Source organism: Notechis scutatus, chromosome 5 (assembly GCF_049901735.1).
Source record: "Notechis scutatus isolate UNSWTSFEM ecotype Mainland chromosome 5, rNotScu1.2, whole genome shotgun sequence".
Lineage (NCBI taxonomy): Eukaryota > Metazoa > Chordata > Lepidosauria > Squamata > Elapidae > Notechis > Notechis scutatus.
Genome location: NC_142013.1, coordinates 66,818,257 through 66,843,356, shown reverse-complemented (window position 1 = coordinate 66,843,356; position 25,100 = coordinate 66,818,257). Strand labels below are relative to the sequence as shown.

Below are 25,100 nucleotides of genomic sequence, written 5' to 3'. Positions count from 1 at the left end.
CCCTGGTCGTAACCATACGACAGCACTGGTTTTCTGGGATTTCCAATCCTGGGAGTTTAACCAAATAACTCTGTTCTATTGTTCTGAATAATTTTGTTTGAGTTTTAAAAATATGTATGTTTGAGGGTAAAAAGGCTTTCTCATATTGGGTTGGGTTTTGTTTTTATTTTAAAATATTTGTATAGCTGCATATTTTTTGTGCAAGGCTCAATAATACATAATTTGAGTTCCCAGTTTTGTGCCCAGGATCGCTGCTGGACATAGTAATATGTATTTTTGATGCCTATAAGGGTCCCTGCCTCTTCTGATTTTAGTTTTTTAGATTAGTTTACCATGCCATTGTATCCAGCTAGGTGGCAATACATATTTGGCCTTGTCTGATCTCAAAAAAAGACCTAGTGAGAAGTTGGATGGAAGAACATTAGGAAAATCCAAGGTTGTAAGCATGATTGGAAAGCCGGCAAACTGTCCTGGAAGATGTCAAAAGCATACTACTTGTATATTATTTCCCAGAAAACTATATAGACATGTTCATGAAATTATCAGCAGTCACGTTTGACTGAATGAGGTTTTATTTGCAAGAAAACTCCAACTTTAAGCATAAATTGCATTTCTAACAATATAATCTCATCCCACACCGACCCCAGAGGCATTTTGCTTCTCCACTGACAAATATGACCTGATCTGGTAGGGATCAAGTAAGAAGCTATAGGGGGTGGTATGGAAAACCCTTTTCTGATAAATGTTCTTTTGAGACTAGCATTGTTCACCACAACCACTAATTTCTAGTAATGTCTCTAGCATGCTTTCAAAATTCCAGATATGCCTATGACACCAAAGGTGTTGGGGATCCATGCTACACAGAATAACGTTTTATGCTTTTGTAAATGTAAACTAATTATGGTTTTATAAGATGCTAGCAAAAGTATTATTATTAGTATTATGATTGTTTTATTGTTTTAATGTTTGTAAGCCATCTAGAGTCAAATAAACAAACAACAAACAGTAAATTTAACATTCCTAATTAATATTTTTGGGCTACTATTGTCATCTGTAGTAATGGTGCTGAGAACTTCCCTTTGATATTCCTACTTCATTTAACTCCCCTTCTGTATGGAATGCTTGTTTCTGAACTTGTCCACTTAGCTTTGTTTCCCTTTAAAACATGAATAAGCACCCTAGTTTCTCTTCTTGGTTTGGAGGTTAGCATTAATATGTAAACACTTATATAGCACCCCTCTATAAATGTGTCTACTGTTTATCCCTCTCTGTGTGTGCTTTCCCTCAAATCTTTACCCAGCTATCATGTTCTGTTAAGTACTCATTTCAATCCTTAGAAAGTTGAAAACACTTTCAGTCCCTTCAGTCAAGTATAATATATTCGGAACTAAATGCTTGGGCTTCTCAAGCAAAGACTATTGCTATTCTTTGAAATCTGCAATCAAGAGAAAATTTCCCTCATTTTAAATAGTGACAAATAGTAATACTAAATGAGAGAAATAAAAAGCAATATACATATTAAATGAGCTTTCATTTACAATTTTCTGCACTTCTACATTTTTGCTGAAGCAAGGTCTTTTTGTGTTTTTATATGTTGATTTTCATGCTCACTTTTATAAGCTAAAGAAATAAACCAGACTGCTATGAAGCAGGATTTGGTGTAGTTAACAAGTGTTGGAACTGAAGAAACATTTAAAATCAAAACTGTGGAATAACCAGATTAAATGCTGTTTTTCAAAATGTTTCCCTTTTAGAAATGTATATATAAAATTTATATGAATACACATTACATTAATTTACAAGCCAATGTAATATCGTTGATATGGAAGAATGTTGTGACATAATTTGCCCACTATGTTGCAAGTCATTTATTAGGGCTGCTTTTGGGTCTTCCTAACGCTGGCAAGGAGGCTTCTATTCTTTGGTCTAGATAGGATTGCAGAGGGCTTTGTCTGGGGCAGGGAGGATCAATTTGGATCTAATGGGGTCAGGAAAAGAGAGGAAAATCTAGGTATGGTCATATCCAAAAGATGGGGTGGAGCAGGGAAGAGTGCAGTCTCCATTTTGTTTATTAGGTTATTATATTTAAAGATAATGTGAGTTACATTGTAACATTGATTGATCAATATTTAACTCACTTAGGTACTAGTGCTCTCCACATGATAAACAAGCGATTCTGTATCTAGTTAGGCTCCTTTTAAAAAAAAAGAATGGAGGTCTGTGATGGAGAATGTAAATTAATTAAGACAAACAACAAAAAAATGAAATTAATTCTAGAAGTGAATTTCTGTATTTCCGTAATGATAATGATAATTTGTGGGGCACTACCTTGATGTGGTTGTGGGGCTTGTGTGCTCTGAAGAAAATGAGTTTCAAACATACTGGACAGGTCTCATTAGAGGAGTCAGACAAAGAGTGTCTCTCGCATAAAAATTATGGTGAGATTTAAATTACAGAAATCCAAATTGGCTCAGTCGTTCCCCCATATTTACAAGGACCACACTAGATGTTGGAGTTCCTGAATATCTGGTGAATGTTCTGGCTACAGGACTCAAGAGTATAATAAGAATAGAGTAGAGTAGAGTAGAGTAGAGTAGAGTAGAGTAGAGTAGAGTAGAGTAGAGTAGAGCAGAGTAGAATACTTTATTGTATTCTATTGTGATTGGACACACAAGGAATTTGTTTCTGGTGCATAAGCTCTCATGTACATACAAATGACAAAGTCATGTAATCATAATAATGATACCAATAAGAGAAGGTAGTAGAAAAAGATGACAAGGATAATACTAATACAGCCATACTACAGGGGTAAATATCCATAGACATAAGACAGTAGTGTGGTAGTTAAGTGTTCAGCAGAGTTATGGCTCTGACTCTAGGGAAAAAACAGTCTCAATGTCTAGTTGTTTTGGCATGCAATGTTCTATAGCGGCATCCTGAGGGGAGAGTTGAAACAGTTTATGTCCAAGTTGTGAAGGGTCTGTAGATATTTTATCAGCCCTCTTTCTGACCCATGCAGTAGATAGGTCCTCAGTGGAAGGCAGGCTAGTTTCAATTGCTTGTTCTGCAGCCCTAACTATCTACTGAAGTCTGTATCTGTCCTGTTTGGTTGCTGTACCAAACCAGACAGTTATAGAAGAACAAATGACAGACTCAATAATTCCTCAATAATAGGTCCTGGGGCAGTCTGAACTTTCTGAGTTGACACAGGAAGAACGTCCTTTGTTGTGCCTTTTTAATGATAGTTCTAATATTAGATGTCCATTTCAAATCCTGGGAGATTATAGAAGAAACTTGAATTGCCTCTACTGTGTTGTCTAATATAGTAAGAGACGGTAGAATAGGAAAGCTTCTCCTAAAATCCCTTTTATCTCTACAGTTTTCAGTGTGTTCAGTTCCAGATTGTTCTGGCTGCACCACAGGGCCAGTTGTTCAACCTCTCATCTATATGCAGATATCACCATCTTGAATGAGACCAATGACTGTTGTATCATCTGTAAACTTCAGTACTTTAACAGAGGGATCCTTAGGGATCAATTTGAATGTAGCATGGATTAACTACAAAAAGTCAACCAACACAAAAGTTTTTAAGAGATGAAGCTAAACGGTCTCAAATATAGACATGCATGGACATTCTGAACATTGATAATAATACCTGCCTTTAAGCTGTTTGAAATCCTTAGTAGTGGTTTGTGTTTTTGCAACTCTATGGTCTTTTTAGAGTTGCCATCAGCAAGGTATGTGCACTTTGGAATTGCTAAAATAGGTGGTATTCCTTCTGCTTTTGAAGAGATCTGTAAGTGAACTGTCATGAACCACAAGAACAAGATAAAAATCCCAGAGGTGCTTTTCAAAAGGCAACTACCTTGTTTTTTCTCCCTTGAAAATGTTTTGCTTCTTAACCAAGAAGCTTCTTCAGTTTTTCAGTTCAGAACTGTGTTCTTGGTTACAGGAAGTATAATCTTCAGGATGAATGATGTGCAGTGCATCTAGTAGCAATTAATGTAACTAGGGAATATTTTAGTTAACAAGATTTATAAGTTTTATTATGCATATATAAACTCATTACAAGTGAGTTTTACAAAGTAAAAATATAAACCTTTACTTTTCTACTCAAAGCTCACTTCTTTTATGTTCAGTTGAGCTTATTTCCATGTGAATTATACAATAATTTATATTAAAATAAATAGGATTTACTGTATATATAAGTAAATAAATCAGTACTTCACCTGATTTCAGTCACTCACTAAGTCCAGCAAGTTATTTGTTTGAAATCTTGTGGTACTCCCTGTCCAACGAATGGTACCTTTGCTGTTTCATCATGTAAAAAAGTAATATTTTGTATGTTCTTTCATGCCTTTTATAACTTTCTCCACCTTGAAATGTCCAGTACATTTTACCTGTTTATGGGTAGAACATGATTATATCACCTATTCAGTATGAAATGAGTTCTAATGAACGAAATACTTACTTGCATATAGGTGAAATGGGGGCTGTTCTCTGAATAATTTGAATTCAGCTTCTTTTTTCTCCTTAAAATGTGGAGTACAATGCATGAAAAAGAATATCTTTGCAGCATGAAATAATATTGCTTCTTTTCTGCAGAAAAACCACTGGAAGGGACAGAAGGGACGGATATCCAATGAATGTTCTTACCTTACTGCAGGGACTCCAGATTTTCGTAAAGGAATGGGTCATGCACAAAGAGTAACCCACCCTTTGCCCAGGCAAGAGGCAGAGCTTGAATGCTGAATTGAGCTCTTGTATTGCTTTTGTGCAGTTGTAGTAAAAGTCTCTGATTCTTGAGTACATAATTGCAGCTTAGAATTAAAGGGAAGGAGTGGAGCTGTTCCATTTCAGACCAGCTGAGATTCTATCCCAATATAAATAGGCTTGTGCTTTGAAAGAAAAGGGAATAGAATGAAACAAGATTAGGTTTATATACAAAATTGAGCACAAAAGTAATGCCAGCACTTAGCTGTGTTTTATAGAAGCTGGAAAACTCTGCAGAAGATGGGCATAAATGTGTTTCAGTGTGAAAGCTACACAGCAAATTGTATCTACTGGTCTTTAACAGTTCAAGAATCTGAATCTTTCTTCTGAATCATCTCTCACTTTCTTTGGAATTCAGGTGTCCCTGAGGACACAGATAAACCTCCAAATGGCCTCAATGGCTCTCTAAAAGAATGCAAATGACCAGCTTTATGCAAGGAATATCCTTCCATCCAGCATCCAGTCAGAGTTGAAGAAGATTCTTGGATGAGAAGCAAAACATCTTCTTTTTTTAAACAAACTTTATTAATTATACAACTAAAATGTCAAACAAACACATACACAACATACAGGGAAAAAAAAGAAAAAGGAAAAAAACGATTTTAAAAACCCTAGCAATTCTATTATCGACAGTCTATGGTTCCTTCTTTGTTATCATTATTGGTGATATATTTACAAATACATCTTATTGCAAATATATAATTACTACCTCTTTTACATTTTATGTTATATTCTAATATATTTTCTATTTTTGTTCTATCCATTCATACCAGCATTCCCAGCTTCTATAGTATTCTGATGTTTCCTTTTCCTTAAGTGCTAAGGTTAACTTATCCATCTCTGCACAGGCTGTTATTTTCTGAATGACCATTTCCTCTGTTGGAATATCTGCTTGTTTCCAACACTGTGCAAAGGTTATTCTGGCTGCAGTAAGAATGTGCAGTATTATATATTTGACTTTTTAAGAAATTTGTCTATTAAATATCCCCAATAAGAAGAATTCTGGTTTTAATTCAATTTGCTCCGCCATTATTTCCTCTAACCATTTTTTTATTCTATGCTAGTATCTTTGGGCTTCAGTGCAGGACCACCACATGTGAAAGAATGTTCCGTGTTTCTTTTTACATTTCCAGCAATTCGATTCATGTTAGGAGACATTTTCGCTATTCTCGAGGGCGAGAGATGCCATCTATAAAACATTTATAAGCATTTTCTTTATATGTTGCTGATTTTGTAATTTTATTATTCCTTGTCCAGACCTTTTCCCATTCTAATAATGTAATGCTACGTCCTATGTTCCTACTGCAAACTATCATGTTGCCTTTGACTACTTCCTCTTCTAATTCTATCTCTAATAAATAATTATAAAATTTTGTTATAATTTTTTTTATCTGGGCCCAATAGGATTTTATCTAATTGTTGTAGCTTAGCATAAATTCCAAAATTGTTCTTGTCCTGGCTATATCTATTTTGAATTTGCAGGTAAGCCCACCGGTCTACTTGTAGCCCTTGTTCTTGGAGATCTTGCCATGATTTTAAAGTTCCTTGCGCATCAAGAAGGTCTTTGTATTTTATCATTTTATTAAGATCTAGATTATTTGGATGTATCATCGCCTCCATCGTTGAGATCCAGATTGGGATTTTTAGATAATGTTTTTATTCCAATTAGACAATAAAGAATCTCTAAGTATATGTCTGTGGAAATACTTCTGCTTAATTTTCCAGTGTCCCATAAAAATGTGTGCCCTCTGTAAGTCATGGCCTTCTAGAAATAAGATTCTTTTATTTGACAAATTTACCCACTCTTTCAACCAAAGTAAGGAAGCTGCACTATAGTATATTACTCAATTTGGGAGTGCTATACCTCCCCTGCTCTTCATATCTTGCATTGCCTTTAGGTTTATCCTCGGTTTTTTCCCTTGCTAAATAAATTTGGTGATTATCTTGTTAAGTTCCACAAAGTAATTTTTGTGTATTTTTATTGGTATTGTTTGGAATAAGTAAATAAATTTGGGCAAAATGTTCATTTTTATAGTGGCAATCCTCCCTAATAAGGAGATTTGCAATTTAACCCATATCTCTAAATCTTTTTAACTTGCTGTAATAATTTATTATAATTATTTTCCATTAGCGTTTGAGAAGCAAAATATCTTCAAAGAAAAAGAAAAAAAACAAGAAAGCCCAGTTGAAAAAAGCACCTTTGGGACTCTTTGGAGTTTATTGACAATTCATTGAAGAAATCATATCCACCAATGATCCTAATTATCAGGAAGTTTGTAGCTCAATTTTTATTACAAAATCAGATTGTTTATACTATCTAACAAAGTCAATTTAATTTCATTAAATTAAATAGATTTCTGTTGGCTCATCAGCCAACATATAACAGCATTTATTAGATATTACTAAAAAAGGAACTGACTGAAGGGGAATTTAACAAATAGGATAAAGGACAAAAGCTAAGAAAATGTCAGTCAAATGGTCAATGGATGGCTAGAATTCTGAGATGAAACTTATGCTGTTCAGTTATTTTCATAAGGAAAACTGACATCTTTTTCAAGTACTTTTTTAAAAAATTTTTTTTTTAATTTTTAAACATACATCAATATCATTGCATGGACAGTGTAGCATCTGAGTGTCATTCATTTTCGTACAAAAGTAATATTGATACAACAAAAAATTACTGCATTAATCAAACTTAAGTGGTCTAATGTTATACATATCTGTATCAGCACATAGTCCTTCTATTATTATATGCTACATCCTTTTAATAGTGATAACATTATTTTTGAGCATACCTGATAGCATCCTTTTTCAAAATCTGTTTTTAACCTTTCACTTTAAATGTGTTATATAAAAATATGAATAACAATATTCCCCCTGTTTCTAATTTTTTAAATCTATTCGAATTTCTAGTACAGCCAATCTTATTTTTAAAAAAGAAATTCTTTCTATCCATCATCTCTCACTCTCTTGGAAATTTCACTTCTTCTCTTTTTAACTTGCCTCCCATACTCCTCCCTTGGGTCCTTATCTATATCTTTCATATTCAACCCAATCATTCTTTCCATCTCCACTATTTTTTGTTGCCAGTCCACCCATGAGTCTGCCAAATCCTCTGTCTCTTTTCCAAAAATATCTTTTGATTTATTCAATTCCATTTTCCTACCTCCTAATACATATTCTCCCCATTTTATTTCACCCAACTTTATAATCTCCTCCTCCTTTTCTCCTTGTTCTATTTGTTGTATAGTCTGTTCTATCTCATCCTCTAAGCTTCCAGTCATCTCCCTTGTTTCCTGGAGTTTATTGATTCATTGTTCCTTGTTGCACATTTTCAGTCTTTCCAGTTATATCATATAGTAAGTCCTTTATCTCCTTGAAATTCCCCATCATCGTATCATGAATACTTTCGCGTAACCGCATAGTTTCTTTTTGAAGTGCCTCCAGTTCTTCCTGATGAGCCATCTTACTTTGTTTTAAAACGTCCAAATAATATTAAATGTTCTGTCAATAACTTGTCATCGCTCTATATTCTTTTTGACTTCCCAAAGCTAGCAGATTACTTGATTTTAGTATTGTTCATCAGGAGATCCAATAGTTATAGTTCTTTATATCCCACAGTTAGTCACTAAATTTCATTTATACAATCCTGGGGATTTTCCAAATAACTCTTTAAATCCACTCTTTAATTTACTAGTTAGTTCCAGTGTTCAAAAATCATTCCATTAAATATTCTCCAGGTTTTCAAGGGTGATCCTCTACATAGTATAAATCCATTCACCAGTAGATGGTGCCTTCAGCTTAGAAATCAACATTAAAAATCCACTTTAAATATGTTCTACCAGTTCTTTATTTCAAGTTGATTCAAGCAAAATATCCAATAAACAGTCAAAAGTCCAGCATTTTAAAATGCCTGTTCTAAGTCATGTCAGTAATATTTATACCTCCAGTCTTTCTGTATTTTACACCTTTAGCTTATTTCCTGTTAGGGTGCAGTTTCTGACTACCTCTCTTCAGTCACCACTTAATTCCAGAGAGACTCTTTTTCCAGATTAATTTTCTTTTAGGGTAAATCCTTAGCAAATTTTTAAAATCACCTCACCCAGTTCCAATCACTGTGCACTCACACCACGCCAACACAATCTTGATTTCTTTTGCTGCCCCAGTTTTATGACGGCAATTTTGGCTGCCTTGTCTTCGTCCTTGGCAAAGAGGGAAAAAACCCTGTCCAGCAAGAGAGCTGCCACTCTCCACGACCTGCAAGATGCCCCTCCTTGTGAGTCACCCCTACAGGGTGAGTTTAGCCCCTTGGGGGCCCTCCGATGAAGAGGATTTGGCATGTGGATGCAGAGCCCCACTCCCCTGCGCTGATCACGCAGCGACGTCAAACTGGACGTCTCATCTTTTTCATGTACTAAGGGCAAGGGAAAACAATATAAATAGAAAAATGAATTACTATTCAACCTTTTAATATGATTCCCTGACCTTCATTATATATTGTTTCTAAGAATTTAAGTGAAGGTCTTGTACTCATAAATTAGAAAAAAATATATTGAGTGGAATATATTTGGCATGGAAGCTGCTGTTTGTTTTCAGCCTTAGCCATTCTACAGAGGATGGCTTGTGAGACAAGAACTACTTTTATTGCTTAAGAAATGAACAATCCAACTCCTTATCTCTCATACAGTAATATAAAACATTTGAGTTAAACAAGCAATTTTCATCATGCTTCTCACAGAGCATTATCTGTTTCTGATATTGCACTCTTTATCTGAAAAAGGAAACCCTTTGAAATTGATATCTCTGAATATTATATATTGTTTATGAAAGTTACTGATATGATAGAAATGGAAAGGTATTGTTAAGTGCTCTTATACCCCACCATTGACCTTCTTTTGAAAAACATTCATTTCCTACAACAGATCACATATATAGTCATTAGATTTCTGTTTCCAGGTCATAAAATTTGAGTCCATTTTCTAATTTTTAGTAAATACTATATTTTGGCAAGGTACAAAAAAACCATTATTATTTAAAAAATAAATTTATATTAATGTCCTCAACTGTAGGAAGTTAAAACCCACCCCCTCCTAGAAAAAATGAATTATTTTAGGAAATATTAAAAAAGCAGAATATTTCCCCTAAAAGAGAGGCAGAAACTCAGCTCCCCACTTTTGTTAACGGACCATTAAGGCCTGGGCCAGTCTAACAAAGATCTACCTCCTTCAGGCAGATCCATTTAATTGCCCTTCATTGCACCACCCACCAAGTTTCAACCAAACCTAACACACAGACAGCCTACAAAGCTAGCTATGACCTCTGACAGCAACCAATCAGAATACTCTTCCTGTGCCCCAGGAAGTTCAAAGCCCAGAGAGGGCATAAAACCCAGGCACTCTCAGCATCTCTTCCCTTTTTTTCACCCAAGATCTCCAAGGCATGTGATCCTGTTCATCAGTAAACCTTATTTCCAAGCAACCTCCATGATTCCAGTGTCTTTTCCCCCACTTGGAACTGAAACCAGAAGGATATTTCTTCCAACACAACAAACACAATGTCCTCTAATTTCAGCATTTCTTGTCTAACTCTCTGCTAACACATGTTAAGCATCTCATTTATTCTATTACATATGGTTTAGTTCTGTCATGCAGTATATCTTTCGTATTGCATTCAACACTAAATTTCAATTCTATATTCAGGCAAATTGTTTCATAATTTAAGCCTGTTCCCTTTATTTTACAACTTCTTGAAATCAACATATGTACAAGACACTTTTAAATCTTAATTGTGGCAAGTGTTACAGGACATTGACCACATAAACTTTCCTGTTGTTTTTGCATTCATTCTTTTCCTTTCTAGGAGGAAATAATAATGATAATCAGGCAGATGCATATAGAATCACTAGCTACAAGCAGATCATTTCCATATTTTAACATTTTCTCAGTTAACCATCTACGTTTTCAGCCTTACCACTTTTAACATTCTGAAAGCAGTTGTGGCTACTTTTTCTTCATGTGTTTTCTTGGACATTAACATATGTAGGATGTTTCAATTGCAGTCTTGGGGAGGAAAGCAGACTGCTCTGAAGATCACATTGGAGAATGAGAGCAGGCAGATTCACCCCTCAGCCTTCCTGAATTGCAGCAGCTCCCAAATTGGCACCTGCCTCCAGGATAGAGCCACGAGGCCTCCACTGTTTAGGAAGGCCAAGTGGTGCAGTGGCTGCTTTCAGAAGGAGATCTACAGTAAAAATTAAGTCAATGATCCATGATGAGGAGATGGGGAGGAAGGTATGAGACCTTTGGTCTATGATGACCCAACAGGGCAAAATGAGGGGGGGGGGGGACAAGAAAAGCAGGTAAGCTTCTGCAATGTCCCTGCAATCAATCGTAAGGATGGGCAGATTCCCAAGTGCACAAAGTTTGTTCATTATCACTAGCCTGTGGATTCCTAATTTCATATAGTGCTACAGTAACCTAATTTATGCCAGTCTGATATACATTTTAGCCCTGTTATTTTAGTTAAATCTAAATTCTCACTACTGTGGATGTAGCCATCAACTTCATCTCATGGTCAGATAATCTTCATCCATATCTACTACATCATTTACCTTTGTCTTAGTTTCACAAATGCACAATATATTGTGTTTCTTTCATTAATTCATCTTGTTTACTCTTAAATTCTAATTCACAATCTTTCATATTCAAAGACTACAGGTTTTTTCTATTTAACAAATTCAGCCTTATATATGGTTTTTTAATAAGGTAGGAAAGGTTGCTGTCTTAGTTGTATTTGGGGAAAATGATCAGGATGAGACCAAGGAAGGGGACAAGCATATGATGTTTTCACTACCTTCATGCTCACAAGAAACCTAACTCTGGCCCATTTTGAATTTTGTTGACTCTTATCTACCACTAATTTGTTTGAGTGTTAGTACAGGTTCTTGTAGAAAGTGTTAGCATACTATAAATCTATATTCATTTGAACTGCCTTGACAATATTCATGCCACTTGCAGAATCAATTTATCATTGCTATCTATGATGGAGGTTTTTTTTATAGAAACATTATAGAAACAACAGATTCAAAATTTGGCTAAATTTAAAAATTATATTACATCCTGTATTAACTTCCTGAAGTATTTTCTTTATTAGAAATAGGCTTGGAAAGTGTTAAGTATGCCAGTTAGTGTCGCTTACTCCACAAAGTGGCAGTAGAGGTTGCGTAGCAAAGTCTGAAGACTTGGAGGCTAAACACAGAAATATGCCTGTTAGTGTTGCTTGCTCCACAAGGTGGCAGTAGGGGGTTGTGTAGCGAAGTCAGAAGACTCGAGAGCTAAACTCAGAAATATGCCTGTTAGTGTTGCTTGCTCCACAAGGTGGAAGTAGAGGGTTGTGTAGCGAAGTCAGAAGACTTGAGGGCTAAACGCAGAAATATTCCGGGAAGATGCTGTTGCTACGCCCATGTTAGGTTGCAGTTAATCTTGGAACCTTGAATTAAATTGATTAAATTGTCCACAATAGTTGCAAAAAGGGATTATCATTGCAAACACGTATTGGAAAACTCTGGGAGATTTTTTCTTGAGCCCCAGATGTAGCTGTGGGCTGCTTTGCTTAGGTCTTACTTCCTTGTTGAAGAGAAAAAGAGGTGGAGGAAGTCCTTGCCCAACATCCAAGGGGCCTTTTAAAATTTATGTTGCACAGATAAAGAGAAAAAGAAGATCAGATTCCTTTGCTTGGGAGGAGAACTGTAGGTTTTTCAAGCCAAAGGGAACACTTTCTGCATTTGTATAGAGCTTTGAAACAAAGGGGGCTACCTCGTGGCAAACCATTTCTATGGTGACAAGGTATTTTAATTACTAGCATCCAGTAACAACTGTTGGATAGAATGGATCGTGAAAATACAGGCTTTTCTCAGAAGGAAGGAGAAAACAAGAAGCCAAACACTCTTTTATCTGCTGTAAATGCATTTAGATTCTAGCTTTTAGCCCACAAAAGGAGTTGGTAACTGTAGAATTCAAAGACAAATGGAATGCTTGCCCCTTCTCCCTGCTTGCAGATGAGCTCCTCTTTAGATAACAGCAATGTAACATGAGACAGAGCACGTCTTTCGCTGAAGAGGGAAGGGGGGGATTTACTTCTTCCTGCCTTGATACAAAGACAAAGGAATCCAGCGTCAGTAAAGGAAGAGGAAAATAAAAGGGTCGATGGAGATAAAATTTGATTGCCTTTGAGAGCCAGAGCATAGGATATTTGAAAAGTCTCTTGCGTAAAAGGGGAAGGGGGGATTCTTGCCCCTCCCTGCAATTCAAATTGAGGCACAGAGCTTAGCATTCCACATTCCTGGCTTCAACATTACTTTGCTTTATCACAAATCCAAATTAACTGTCTTTATACTGATGGGCTTCAGGACTTCAAATTAACCATCTTTTTACTGTTCTGTATTCTGTACAGTGGTAGATTGGTCTTCTGTACAGATCTAGATAGATAAACTCCACTAAACATCCATAACAAAGTACTTTTATTGGTTCATCAGGTATCCTCATAACTCACGTTTGTGATGAAGTTCTTCTTTAATGAGCAATCCTTTGCATATCTGTCTTGTAGGTAAAAAGATGATTATCTGCTATCCTTTTCCCCTCATATTGTAGCGATAGAAGTAGAACAGTTACCACAAGTCCGTGAGTTCAGCCAAGAGTGAGGAAAACTCCTCCAACCCATTGAGGGTCAATTTAGTGACCAATCAGGATTTAAGATGTGGTCACGTGATATGGACTACATTTCCCAGGATACCTTAACTACATTTACCATGATGCATTCCTTTAAGGGGACAGCTCACAATTGCTACCTAACTATCCAATTCCCATACACTGGCTGGACAGCACAGAAAGTTTAAGTTAGGGATAGATTTTCCTGGAAAAAATGTGTTTATGTGGTTACCAAAAGTTGACATCAGTTTGATGGCACATAACCGGTAAATCGTAAGTGGGACGTACATCCCACATTTTCAATTAAGAGTAAATTCCCATGGTAGTTAATATTATAATATTAACCCAAGAAGCATAACCATAATAAATCACACAAAAAGTTGATTTTTAAATTATTTGTACAATCACTGTGATTTACAGTAATATTTCTCTATAGCAGAAAAACAATTCAAAATAACAATCATGATGTTCATCAATTTTACTATTGTTAATAAAACAAACAAAAATATTGTTTCCTGCTTTACATGCCAAGGCCATTGTCAGCCTTCAAGATTTTCTCCCTTTGCTTTGCATCTTTTGGCTGTCATAAGTAACGGGGGAGGAGGCGGGATATGGTTATGGGAAGTGAGCTGGAAGTGTTACAAAACAGAACTGTATAAGCTGGGGGAGGGGGAGATTCTTGCTTAGGCTTCTATCCTATGCTATGCACAGCTGCAACTCTTTATCAAAATATGTCAAGGTCAACGGACAGAGGCCTCATCACCACCTGGAGATGCCCACATGATGATATACACAACTTTTAATTGGATCAGCCAATTGAACTATTGGGGGTGGGAACGTTGCCATCACTTTGTATATGTGATTTACATGCCCATTTTCTCAGATTCAGAATTCTTTTGTTGCTACCATTTGATTTCTAGTAAAAGATATCTTTTCTCTAATTAATGGAGTCTAAGTATTTCTTTCTTGGATTTTGAATGGAGCACCAGCTGACAGCCATATAGTACTGTGTTAAAAATTATGTTAAGTTAGGATGGGTGTGTGTGAAATTCTGTGAGATGCTTCCTTGTGTATGGACAAGCTAAACACCAGCAGTGCCATCTTGCTATGATGATAGAGATACAGTAGTGGGAAAAATAGTACTGCTGTGGTTCACAATATTACGATTTATTTCCCTATTATTCCTAGGAAAAGACCAAACTGATTTTATTCTGAAGAAAATTGATGGATTAGCATATTCATATTTCCCATTGGAAACAAATATATTTTGCTTTAGTCAAAATGTTCCATGTTCACTATTTTTTAAAAATTCCTAAATAATATTCATATAATATTTAGAAATGACTGTATAGAAGCCTGCCTTGCCTTGATCACCTGGGTATGGACGTCAACTCCTGGCATGGCTGCCTGGGGAATTCTATAAGTTGAAGTCAACCCAACTTTAAGTTACCAAGGTTGAGGAACACTGAGACAGATACTTGAGTGAGATGACTGAAGACTGAAAGAAAGCTTGAAAGGCAAGAATTAACATTTATGTATGTGGATGAGGCCAGTGGTCCTTTCTGGTGCTTTGCTGTAGCACTGCACTAAAGTTTTTCCAAAGACTGAACCTATGGCCTCTATGAGCTCTATTGAGTTAGGTCCCAGGTCGCATATATTTCTACAGGGATGCCGGCATTTTGGTGGGGGGAAATGGGGAAGAATGGAATGATCTGTACATGAAGTTTCTGTTTTTGTTTCCTGCATTACTGTGCTAATCTCTATATGAAGTTTTTGTTTCCCTTCAATGATGTAGTGTGGGAAGGGTTTGGTTAGCATTGCTGGTTTTAAGAGAGAAGCTTCAGTTCTTGCCTAGACTCTTGTTATCACACACCTTTCAATGAAAGCTCCTTTTGGAACAACTGCAGTTTCAAGAGTCCTGCTTTCTTGGGAAGATTGGAGAAGCAAGACCTTACATTAGGCTTGTTTCCTCAATTTGAACTGCTATTGTACTGAGACAGATTAAGCAATTATTGTGCTCACCACCTTTTCTGACTGACTGACCAGCTTAATACCTTGCTTGTTTTAGTGTCTCTCTATTTCCCTGTCTAGCCTGGTATACATATACCTGTTTTCACTACATTGTCATTCCTGACTGGCTTCCATCAGTTTCATTACATACATTGAAGAAAAATCAGAACTCTTCCTGAGGGCAAACAACAACAACAACTACAATGTGTGAAGTGTGTGGAGACCATTTCTCTGAGAACTGACACATTTAAAACTGATTTTGGAGGTACAGTGCTATCATTCTATTGATGTGCAACTTGCCTTGTGAAAGGAGCTACCACTAGAAAACATTTCATATTCTAATTTTCCCCCTGCATCCTTAACTCCATGGCTCTAGGTCACAAACATATGTTGGAGACATACTGAAGTAGCATTCTTCTGCCTGAATTTCAAGTTCATTGGCTTTTTTCCAGGCTCTTGTGAATTTCATTTGTGTTTCAATATGAGAGCATTATTCACAGCTTTTTCCCTGCCCTCCCTTCTTCCATAGACGTTAATTGCTGAATATCATAGATACTGTGAGCTACTAACACTGCTTCAACTACCAATATTTCTGTTTTAAAAATTATTTTTTTCCAAACACAGTAGATGACTTTAAATTTTTGTATGAAGGAGTCCATTAAAACTGGAACTGTCCTGGACTCCGTAAGTGGCTGAAAACTTATAGAACAGTAAGTTTCAGGCTGGAACATGATGTGTGGCCATCAGTATTCTGACTCCTTTCAAGTATTTTTTTGAAGGAGGTTTTTTTAATTTTAACATATTGATTTCTGTATCAGCCATTATTTGGTTTATTGTTGTTCTCCCTTGTAAGGCTGCAACAGGTCAGGAATGGGAGTTGCTCTTGTCCTAGCTGCTTGGACTGAGTCTGTCTAAAAGGCTTATTAGCCTAGCTCCACCCACTCTGGGTAGCTCCTCCCAGCTTTTGACTCAGTCCTCAGCCAGGGCAGACGCAAGTCATTGCCTCTCCTGCCTTTGGAATTTTTCTCCAAAGGCAGCCTTACTTGGTAAACAGAAAAAAAGCCTCAAAAAAGTTTCAAATTCAAATATATGCGGTTCCACTTCTCAGCTGTTTTTCGAAGCTGCACAACAGCTGAAGAAGGCTGCGGGGCCGTTTGCAGCCCTCCGTGGCGAAGAGGAGTCCATGGACACTGGGCGGCCATTTTCAGGGATGGGCACCTCTGTCACTCTTTTATGAAGGTGACCAAGCAAGTGTTGCTTTCTCTTCATTGGTGGCTCTCCAGAGCCATTTCCAAGGGCCAGTCCTTCAAGATGGAGGACAGACTCATCCTCATGACTGATGCCTCCTTATCAGGTTGGGGAGCTCACCTGGCTTCTCACATTGCCCAAGGCTTATGGTCTGCTGAGGAACAAGTACATAACATAAATTGGTTGGAGCTAAGAGTGGTCCGTTTAGCCCTTAGGAAATTTTTGCATCAGGTCTCTGGCACACATGTCCTTGTCATGACTGACAATGTAGCCACAAAAGCCCATATTAACAGACAGGGGGGCACCAAGTCCAAATCCCTTATGGCAGAAGCGGAGGCTTTGGGCAGATGGGCAGAGTGTCACCTTCTGTCCTTCTGGGCTGAGCATATTTCTGACTCGGATAATGTGCAGGTAGACTGGCTCAGCCGAGCTACCATTGACCACTTGGAATGGAATCTGTATCCTTCGTTCTTTCTACAAATTACTCAGAGATTCGGGCTTCCAAGAGTAGATTTGTTTGCTACTCCTCTCAATACTCAATTACCCAGATTCTTTATGTGGTACAAAAAAGTTTGCTAGAAAGAGCTGTAGTTGTATTAGTGGCTCCTTATTAGCCTCAGCATCCTTGGTTTGCTGATTTAATGGATCTCTCAGTTGCCCATCCTTGGTGGATTCCTGAAGAGGATGTCTCCTCCTGAGTCATCCAGAGCCCCAGTGGCTACATATGACAGTTTGGCAATTGAGTGGAGTGTGCTAAAATGTGCCCATCTCTCCAACAAAGTAACCAGGACCATTCAGGCCTCCAGGAGACCCTTGACCATCTGTATCTATGATGCTACATGGCAAGCTTTTTCTAGTTGGTGCTCCAAATCAAACATTCAACCTTTACAGGCCTCTGTGGCAAATGTTTTGGAATTTTTACAAGCAGGTCTGGATAGAGGCCTTTCTCCTAAACACCCTTTGCTGTTAGGTGGTGGCTATTTCTTCAGGGTTGACTTGTGGCAAATTGAAGTCATTAGCACAGCATCCTACAGTCCATAGGTTTCTCAGAGGGGCAGTCAACCTTTACCTTCCAGTGGTATACAGGTACCCTACATAGGATCTGTCCAGGGTTTTGCAGTCCCTTATGAAGGCTCCATTTGAGCCTCTTTGACAGGCTAGTCTGCACCTTCTTACCCTGAAAGTAGCCTTCTTGGTGGCAGTCACTTCAGCCAGAAGAGTATCAGAGTTGGTCATCCTCTCAGTTCACCCTGATCTCTGTATCTTTCACACTCATTGCCTAGTTTTGCGGTTGGACCCAGCATTTATCCCCAAGGTCAATACCCTGTTCCACAGGTCTCAAGTGCTGGTGCTTCTAGATTTTTGTCCCCATCCGGTCCATGGCTTGGAAAAGGTCTGGCACACCTTAGATGTGTGCAGGGCACTGAAGGTATATATAAAAAGGACATCTGAATTCTGTAGGATGGAATCCCGTTTTTGTTCCTTCTAACCTTCCTTGTTGGGAGGAAAAGTGACTCCATCCACAGTCAGCAGGTGGATCAAGGCATGTACAGCCATGCCGGAAGAGTCGGTCCCTCCCGGTACCCAGAGGCATTATGACACATTCCACTTGCAGCGCTGTGATAACTGCAGCCTAGGCAAAGCAGCCACGTGGATATCCCCATCTCCTTTCATCCGCCACTACCAGCTGGACACCTTTGCTTCAGCGGATGCAGTGTTTGGCAGATGGGTCCCTCCTGAGGACAATCCAGCATTGGTATGTCCCATTCCTGACCTGTCGCAGCCCCACAAGGGAGAATTTACCTGAACACCTGTTCTCATTGTAGGCTAGACAGGTCAGCCCCACTCTGACAGGACTGATCCTTGTGGTGGATCAATGGAAGGGGGGAACCGATAATGGTCTCTCTTGATTTTGTCTTTTCTCAGAGGCAGTTCTGTTTGTTGCGATGACTTCGCAGAAAGCTGGGAGGAGCTACCCAGAGTGGGCGGAGCTAGGCTAATAAACCTTTTAGACAGACTCAGTCTAAGCAGCTAGGACAAGAGCAGCTCCCATTCCTGACCTGTCTAGCCTACAAGGAGAACAGGTGCCCAGTAAGACAACACCCAATTCTTCTTTGTCAGCTAAACAGATCTATAGGCAGACTTTTTACATTTAGTTTAAACATTTTTATATTCATGAATATATGCTGGGTTTTTTTTAGTAGAAGCTATGTTCTATTTATATTTTTGAAAAACATTTATTTTGTAATATTGATCAACATTTTTATGATTAGTAATGAGTGAGTTCAAGGTTTAGGATTTTTCTTGCAGATGAGATTGTGAGCAGAGTTACAGTTTTTTTGTATGGAAGTTATCTAAAATTGTGGCATTCAAAAAAGACTGAGCTGAAGTCTTCACTCCGGTCTGTGTTTCCAGCGGGAACACGGACTGTTCCTATTGGCTGATGCCGTTTGACAGCCGGCTATAAAAGGGAGCTGTCAAATGGCATCAGCTGTTGTCTGCCAGCTGGCTGCCTTGTTAGCGCGGCAGCTGCGGCAACCCTTTATTGTTACAATAAAGTAAAGCTGAAGTTCGCTCCGTGTTCACCTCTGGTTATTCTGCCGCTCTACAACACTGGCGACGAAGGTGGGATACATATAAGAGGCAACCGGGCAAAGAATCGCTAAGCAAAGTCACTACAAAAAAGAGCCGAAGTCACTACTAAGCTGAATGTCACTTTAAGAGCTTACTGTCACTATTCACGAGCGCGAATTTCAACTTTCCTCGGAAGATCCAGCACCGCTGAGTCGAGATGACTTCGAACCCTGCATTCCTGCCTTTCAGACCAACAGCAGAAACATGGGAATCCCTACAGAAACCAATTTGACTGTTTCCTAGATGCCATAGACCTCGCTGACATTTCCGACCATAGGAAAAAGTCCTACTTTTTAAGTTTTTGCGGAGCCACAGCGTTTGACACTGCTACGGCATTATTGGCTCCACGTTCAATTAAGACTGTTCCATGGGAAGAATTGCAAGAAATTCTTTCCAACCACTATTCCCCTAAGCCATCCTGAATTGCCAGGCGTCATGCTTTTAGGAGACGGATTCAGGCTGAGGGAGAGACTATTAGTGGGTACCTGGCTGCTCTACGAACAGCTGCCTTGCATTGTGGGTTTAGAGACTATCTGGAAGACATGTTATTAGACCAACTAGTTTGTGGAGTCAGGGATTTAAGGCTACAAAGGCGTCTATTGGCTAAAGGGGATTTAACCCTTAAATTAGCAATTGAAGAGTCTCAAGCTGCTGAACTATCAGCACTTTCAGCAGCAGAAATTCAAGGAAATCCAATTAGCCAGAACAGCTCAGCCATCCATTATGATGAAGCCTCCACAGAAGATGGCTATGAAGAGGCTAATGATGTAAATCGCCTCAGGCAGCAAAAAACCAGTCAAAGGGAGAACAGGCCAAACCCCAATCTACCTCCACGGCCTCAGCCCACGGTCTCAGCTGTGGGGGAAACCACCTCAGGGCATCCTGCAAGTTCAGGAATGCCATTTGTCTAAAATGCCAGAGGAAGGGTCATTTAGCCAGGATCTGTCAAGCAGGAAAGACTTTTGCCCAAAAGCCTCAGACAACCCAACATTTCCAAAAACAAGTTGAAGACTGTTTTACCTGCTATCAAGCCAAGCTGACTAACAAAGGCTCTAACAAAATCAGTGTTTTTGTTTCTATAGAAGGGAAACCTTGCAGGATGGAGGTTGACACAGGCTCAGCACTGTCCATCATCTCATGGAGCACCTTGAAACAACTACTTCCCAGAATGGCTAAGAAGAAGCTTCACGGCTGCCAGTTAACCCTACGTGACTACCAAGGCAGAACCATCCCAGTCATTGGAAAAAGCAAGTTTTTTGTTCAATTTCAAAATTTTAAAGGTCACTTGCCTTTAGTGGTAGTGGATGGTGCCCTCCCTAGCCTGTTGGGGTTAGACTGGTTCCCTGCCCTTGGTCTCCATATAAGCGGAATCCACTCTATTTCAAATGCTGAAGTGGACACCTTGTTTAATGACTATGCTGATGTGTTCAGTGAGGGGCTGGGCTGTTATTCAGGAACCCCAATATCTTTCAACTTGGACCCTCAGGCAGTACCAATCCGTTTAAAGCCTTGAAGGGTACCTTTTGCAATCCACCCCAAATTAGACATGGAGCTTGACAAATTAATTAAACATGGTGTATTAGAGCCTGTGGACTTCGCAAAATGGGAAACCCCAATAGTGACACCCCTGAAGAAAGATGGTAGCGTAAGAATCTGCGCAGATTACAAGATGTCATTGAATAAATATTTACAAATTAGCGCTTATCCAGTCCCTGTTATCCAGCACCTACTACATTCTTTTGAGCCAGGAACCATTTTCGCGAAATTAGACATGTCACAGGCCTATCAACAGTTCCCTGTTGATGACACAGCCGCTGAACTACAAACTATTGTAATGCACAGGGGCGCTTTTAAATGTAGGCGCCTCCAATTTGGCATAAGTGTGGCCCCAGGGATTTTCCAATCTTTAATGGAAAGACTTCTTCAAGGATTACCAGGTGTAATTCCGTATTTTGACGACATTTTAATATCTGCCCCTGACAAGTCTCAATTACTGCAAAGAGTCAGAGGAGTCCTCGATCATTTCAGGAAGCATGGTCTTAAGCTAAAAAAAGAGAAGTGCACTATTGCCACCCCACAGGTAGAAATTTTGGGATACAGAATTGACGGCTCTGGTATTCACCCAATCGAATCCAAAGTAAGGGCTATTCACGAGGCACCCACACCAACTAACAAAACTGAGCTCCAGGCCTTTTTAGGACTTCTTAACTTTTACGCTTCATTTTTGCCACATAAAGCTTCCGTTGCAGAGCCTCTGCACAGACTCTTGGATAAGCAATCCCCCTGGGGACCTAAGGAAGCCCATGCTTTCCATGAAGTCAAATCATTGCTCACATCCAATGCTGTTCTGATCCAATTTAATGAGCATTTACCTTTAGTTTTAGCAGCAGATGCTTCTCCTTTTGGCATAGGTGCCGTTTTAAGTCATAGACTGCCTAACGGTTCTGAGGCACCCATTGCCTTTTTCTCCAGAACTTTTTCCCCAGCTGAGCGCAACTACAGCCAAATTGACAAGGAGGCTTTGGCTGCAGTTGCTTCTGTCAAAAAATTCCATGAATTTCTATATGAACACTATTTCGAGTTGGTTACAGATCACAAGCCTCTGTTAGGCCTTCTCTCAGGCGATAGACAAACTCCTCAGATTTTGTCTCCAAGGATGACCAGGTGGACTTTATTTCTGGCTGCCTATTCCTATACACTGGTTCATCGAGCTGGCAAGAGTCTCTGCCACGCTGATGCTCTTAGTCGCTGCCCCCTGCCTGTTCCTGTGGAGGATCCTGCACCAACTAATGCTGTGTTCCTGATCAACGATCTCAAACTTCCCATCACCACCCTTGATATCGCTGCCTACTCTGCCAGGGACAAGGTAATCGCCCAAGTCCTTGACTGGGTAGGAAGGGGGTTGCCTGCAATTCCTTATGCTCCCAAATTCGTGCCTTTCAAAACTCACCAGCAAGAACTGTCTTCTTTGCAAGGCTGTTTACTTTGGGGAACTAGGGTAGTTATCCCTTCCAAGTTGCAAGCCTCAGTTTTAAAGGTCCTGCATGAAGGGCATCCCAGCATTGTCAGAATGAAAGCCCTAGCTCGCAGTTATGTATGGTGGCTGGGCATGGATGCTCAGATTACAAGTTGGGTGAATGCTTGTCAGCCATGCCAAGTTACCAGACCTGATCCACCCACATCCTTTCACGGGCGTACATTCCTGGTGATGGTTGATTCTTTTTCTAAATGGGTAGAGCTGACCTTGATGACCACCACAACTTCAGAAGCCATCACTAAGGCTCTATCAAGGATATTTGCTACCCATGGCCTCCCTGACACTATTGTGTCTAATAACAGCCCCTAGTTTACTTCCTGTGAGTTTGAGGTCTTCCTAGCTAACCTGGGAATCAGGCACGCACTTACAGCTCCTTTCCATCCTTCCAGTAATGGCCTGGCTGAAAGAGCAATCAGATCTGCTAAGGAGGTCCTGGAAAGGCTTGGGCCCATAGATTGGCACTCTAGGCTTGCTAAGTATCTTCTAACCCAGCACACGACTCCCTGTGCCACCACTAATAGGTCCCCGGCTGAACTTCTCATGGGTAGACGTCTGAGGACTACTTTAGACAGACTCCATCCATATTATGCCCCAGTCACGCCCCTAGGATCAAATAGCTAGGCAAGGGAGTTCACTGAAAATGACCAGGTCTATGCCCGGAATTATGCGGGACACCCTTTGTGGATGCCTGGGCAGATTGTGGCAGTAACCGGTCCTAAGTCTTACATGGTTCAACTGCAAGACGGGCGCATCTGGCGCCGCCATATCGATCAACAGAAGGCGTTGGAGTTCATCTGCAGATGGCCCTCAAGACATTCCTGCAAGAGAGAAACCGCCGGCGCCTGAAGAAACTTCCCGCGAATCTGACAGGAACGCAAGTCTACCTGAGCAGCCATCTGTCCCTCACCCAGAGATGCCTGAAGCTGAGACGCCAGCTTCGTCGGCACCAGAAGTTGCCCAACAAGCAGAAAAGTTCCTTCCAGCAGCAGCTTCATCAGAACCTAGAAGATCTGGCCGCCTGCGCAAGCGCTCGAGTTATCTGAAGGACTACGCATGCTCCGTTCTGGGGGAAAGGAGTGTGGTGTTCGGAAAAGACTGAGCTGAAGTCTTCACTCCGTTCCTATTGGCTGATGCCGTTTGACAGCTGGCTATAAAAGGGAGCTGTCAAACGGCATCAGCTGTTGTCCACCAGTTGGCTGCCTTGTTAGCACGGCAGCCGCAGCAACCCTTTATTGTTACAATAAAGTAAAGCTGAAGTTCGCTCCGTGTTCACCTCAGGTTATTCCGCCGCTCTACAACAAAAATTGTCTACAAATATATTGGAAGTAAAAAGTTACTCATAATGTTTACAATAATTTTTAGACAATTTCCAATCAATTACTCATAAATGGTATAATTCTGAACCTACTTTTAATACAGGTACTCTAATAGCTCAGGCTTCCTCAGTCTGGCATCTCATATATTGAGACTACAAATACCATATTTCCCAGTCAACATGAAGAAAGATTTTTGACAAAAGTGATAGCCAAAGTTCATGACCTCTCAAAAGTTTATCAAATGTAATTTGTTTTAATTTTGTATGATACAAAAATTATAACTTGATCTAATGGCTAGGATTTTCAGGATGTATGTCTTTTGCTACGAAAGAGTTAAATGAAGCATTTATACTGTGTAAACTTTGCTCTTTTGCATTAAAATGTTTTTATTCATGTTGAAGATTTTTTTTTCACGCATGGCTATTGTTTGTCAGTAACAGCTAGCTTTTGTGAAGTTAATAAATGTGCATAATAAGGACATAAAGGTATGGAGAAGTAATACTGTAATCCTTTTGTTTGGATAATCAGTCTAATGTATGCAAATTAAACCTTATTAGTACTAGGGTTTTGTGTCTGCTTATCAAAATGTGCCATTTTCATGAAAATTGGAAGTCCATTATATAAAGTTATTATTAACAATCATTTAGGAATTATATATGGTATGCAAATTAAAGTTGATTACAACTAATTAAGGGCTTTCTTTGTTATTTGACCTTGTCTGCTTTTTATGTAAATATGTTTCTTTTGGTCTGGCATATTTTTAGACTCAGAAAAGTATATTAAGACAAGTTATATTATGTATTTTAATATATTTTTTGTGGAGTCCTTGGTGCTCTCTAAGCTCTCTGGACACCAAGAACTCCACAGTTCAACCCTGAGTTACATATTTTCTCTTCTATTGGAATTTTTTTCTTCATGTGGTATAAAAAGCCCATTCCCCTTGTCAGTGTTTCTTGTTTTTTTTTAAGAAATTAGTATTGGCAGAGGAGGGTATATTGAATATTTGAGGCTATTATACTGTTGATTCTCATAGGAAGAGGAGAGCCCCCAGTGTCAAGGATTTTCAGCAGTCAAGAAGAAGATCTTAAAGTCGCTCTGAAACACCAACAGCCTTCATTCCAGAATACAATTTTGTTCCACTGTTTATTGAATGGCATGAGATTTTGATCTATTGATGTAACTAAACAAGAAGCCATTATTCATCTTATTTACAAGCTGCATTGTAAAATGTTCCAATTTAATGTCTCATTTGCTGATACCAGATTACTATTAAAACATACTGTACAATAGCAGTTTAAAAAATAACTTCTAGGAAGGTTCATTAGAAAAATCAAACTGAAATAGGAAAGCATAATTGAAGATCTACTATACAGAGAA

The 25,100-nt window shown here is 39.0% G+C and overlaps 1 long non-coding RNA gene across 1 annotated transcript in view; it reads left to right on the top strand.

Moving 5' to 3' along the window:
* Nucleotides 1–24,857, top strand: part of LOC148130518 (uncharacterized) — a 32,046-nt gene extending 7,189 nt beyond the window's left edge. The window contains exons 3-4 of the long non-coding RNA XR_015749977.1: nucleotides 20,453–20,621; nucleotides 24,761–24,857. This is a non-coding gene — a long non-coding RNA (uncharacterized LOC148130518). The remainder of the gene's footprint in view (nucleotides 1–20,452; nucleotides 20,622–24,760) is intronic.
* The last annotated feature ends 243 nt before the right edge of the window (nucleotides 24,858–25,100 follow it).